The following is a 3,173-nucleotide window of genomic DNA, read 5'->3' as shown; positions in this document are numbered from 1 at the left end:
TTGTCGCTTTCTCAGACTTCTGAGTCTCATCATGTAGTGGTCAAGAGTCTCGCACCATATTGTTTTGCTTGCCTGAAATATAAATTACAGAGTGAGGATTGGCCCTTGCTTGAAAATATCTTGTTAGAAAATACTTCGCTACATCATAATCATTATCGGTTCCCGTGTCTTTGAGTGTATTGAAGGTATTGTCGACTTTTGGTCCAGCAGAGTGTAGGAGTAATGCTCTCTTTCTTTGGGGTGTATTGATAGCGCGTGCCATCATTAGGAGTTCAAATCTTGTGAGCCATTTGCTCCAGTGTGGCCCTGGGTTGCTGTCTGTCTCTGTAAAGGCTGGAAAGGCTGACTGTTGTTGTGCACACATGATGATTGTTATTTATTTAAATCTGGAATTGTCAATGTAAGTCTTCTGTATGTCCCTGGTTGTCTGTGTGATTATTTCTTTTCAATCCTCAATGTCAGAAACATATAGTGTTGTGCTGTGTTCTTACATCTACATAAAATGATGACGCCAGGCTTTATATTCGGATTCAATACAAACAGTATTTATTGTCTTTCTTATCTACATGGCATGATCACAGGTCTCAGGTCTCTTTCTCATTGGTGTGTGTGTGCTCTCTCCAAGACATTTGTCGAATGTGTCTCTCAAAATGGTGTCTCCTTATGTATGTATGATGATGTCATCTGTTGCATCAGTGGCTTGGTCTCTTGAAGGTACAGTTTCTTAAAGGTGAAGTCACCATTACACAACATTGTAAGCAGTGAGTCAGCCACAGTGGATAGTGTGTCAGAAATGAAGGTCAGAGGAGCAGACCAGGCTGGAAACACATAAAGAACGAGGAGCAGCCAATGTGAAAAACAGAGAATAAACAACATGGCATGGGTGGTGTTTACAATACCTCAAATCTCGGTTTGATTCTTTTCCAGGTCAGAGGGAATTCTAGCAACATGATGTCCATGGAATCAAAGAATGAAGAACAAAGAGACCATTAGGTCCATCATGCCAGTGTTGTCTCTTTGGTAGAGACAAATTACAATTAGTCCTGCTGCTTCGCTCTTTCCTGTAATCCTGTACATTTTCCCTTCCAGCATTTATCCATATCCCTTTTGAAAGTCACGATTGAATCTGCTTTCCCCTCCCAATCAGGCAGTGCATTCCAGATCACAACACATTACCGTGGAACAAATGGCTCTTCATGTCACCTCTGGTTCTTTTGCCAATCACCTGATATCTGTGTCCTCTGCTTACAGACCCTTTTGCCACAGGAAACAGTTTCTCCTGAATTAAATTGTTGAGAACCATCATGATTTTGAACACCTCGGACAAATATCTTCTGAACTTTCTCTGCTCCAAGAAGAACAACCTCAGCTTCTCCAATCTCGCCACATAACTGAAATCCCTCACCCCTGGTATCATTGCAGCAAATCTCATCTGATCATTTATTGCCCCAGAAATAATTGAAATGAAATGTTTCTAAGAAAATGCATGAACTAAATAAAAAGGAGAGAGAAATAAATGCTGAGCAAAATGGATATCAATGTTGGAAGGTAAAAAGAGCAAAGAGATCTAAGTTTTATTATCGAGGAGAGAGAGGAATATACCACACTTTGGAGATTTTGTCAGTGGATTTACTAATAAATTTGGGAATTGAGAGGAAGCTGGTTCATGGAGAAAAAACTGCAAACCCGGTGATGGAGCCCACAACAGCATCCATCCAATAAGAGACAGAGTAGAACTGACAGTTCAGTCAGTAGAACAGGACACATTTAATCTCAGGATTATGGGTTGGATGATCCACTGTGGGTGCCCGTGAAATTCCACAGGAGCTAATGCAGCACCTGTTGCTGTCAGTGGTGCGTTGGTCAACGGGTGTGATTCTGGCTTAAGAAGTGTGATTAACGAATGTGTGAGCGGCCCGAGGTTCAAATCACCAATGAGCTCTCAGCATTTTTAGTTTAATGTTGCTGATTGGTGTCAGCCTTACGGAGCTGCTTTCAGGACCAGAGAACTGGATTCAAAGAGCTGATCGACAAAATTGAAATTAACTGAATGCACACATAGCCAAGTGGGAATATACAGTTGTCACAGTAATTGAGACCTGACTCCAAAAGCAACAGGACTGGGTTCTGGAATGGAATGGAATTCTTCAGTGTTTCTGTTGTTTGGCTTGCATTGACACATCGATTTTCTTGTTTTTCACTTTGTCGATGCCTTTGAATAATTGTGGATCCTTCTTCAGAGTGTCTTCTTTCATCAGGTAGTTCTGACCTCTGATGATGTTGATCGTAATCAGCTTCAATTCGCTGATAGTTTTGGAACTGAGCAGATTTCCTTTCCTTGAGACGACAACATGGAACTCAGTCTGACATGTGGACCCATGGGAGGATTTGAATGCCACCCCTGCGTTGGAGTTGCATCCATCCAATAAGAGACTGAGTAGAAGTTCTGTCAGTCGAACATGAGACTTTTAATGGCAGAGTTGTGAGTTTGAGTGCCATTCTGTTTTTCCCTTTTTTAAGGCTTCATGAGCAGAGAGTACAGGGAGTGTTTGAAATGAGCAAGTCTCACTTTCAATCAGGACTCTTACCTCTTGGCAGCATCTCACGATGAACGATTGATTTCTTCTCATTTCATTCTCAGCTCGGGGTCTGTGCGGCTCAGTGTCACTTCTGGCTGTCTCCTGCTTCACAATCCATCAGTACTGAGAAAGCAATGGGGAATATTACTCATATGTTGTGTTCTTTAATTTTTTGGAAAACTTGAATGCATGTATTCTCTTCCAAAACAAGGACACCAAGCCACTGCTAATGTTGGGCTGAAATAGCTCAGTTGGGAGAGCGTTAGACTGAAAATCTAAAGGTCCCTGGTTTAATCCCGGGTTTCAGCAATTCTGCTTCCTTATGCGTCACTTGCCTTGATTCTGATTTTCCAGTTGCACAATTTACTTTGAAATTATTTACCAAGCACCAGTGGATTGGATTTGAGAAACAACACAGAGTCCTTTACAGCATCGAAGTTGGTCGTCTGGCCTATCACGTCCATGCTGGCTCTCCCCGGAGCAATCTAATCAGTTCCACTCACCAGCTCGATCCCCTTCCTCCTGCAAGTTTCTTTCCTTCAAGTATCCATCCAATGTCCTTTTCAAATCATCGATTGCCTCTGCTACCAGCAC

General features: G+C 42.1%; 1 non-coding gene across 1 annotated transcript; it reads left to right on the top strand.

Moving 5' to 3' along the window:
- Positions 1-2,815: 2,815 nt before the first annotated feature.
- On the top strand, positions 2,816-2,888 carry trnaf-gaa (transfer RNA phenylalanine (anticodon GAA)). The gene has a single exon. It is a non-coding gene; the product is annotated as a tRNA-Phe (tRNA).
- The last annotated feature ends 285 nt before the right edge of the window (positions 2,889-3,173 follow it).

Source organism: Heterodontus francisci, unplaced genomic scaffold (genome assembly GCF_036365525.1).
Source record: "Heterodontus francisci isolate sHetFra1 unplaced genomic scaffold, sHetFra1.hap1 HAP1_SCAFFOLD_56, whole genome shotgun sequence".
Taxonomy (NCBI): Eukaryota; Metazoa; Chordata; class Chondrichthyes; order Heterodontiformes; family Heterodontidae; genus Heterodontus; species Heterodontus francisci.
Note: the sequence above shows the minus strand (reverse complement) of the source record. Positions and strands in the feature narration are given on the sequence as shown.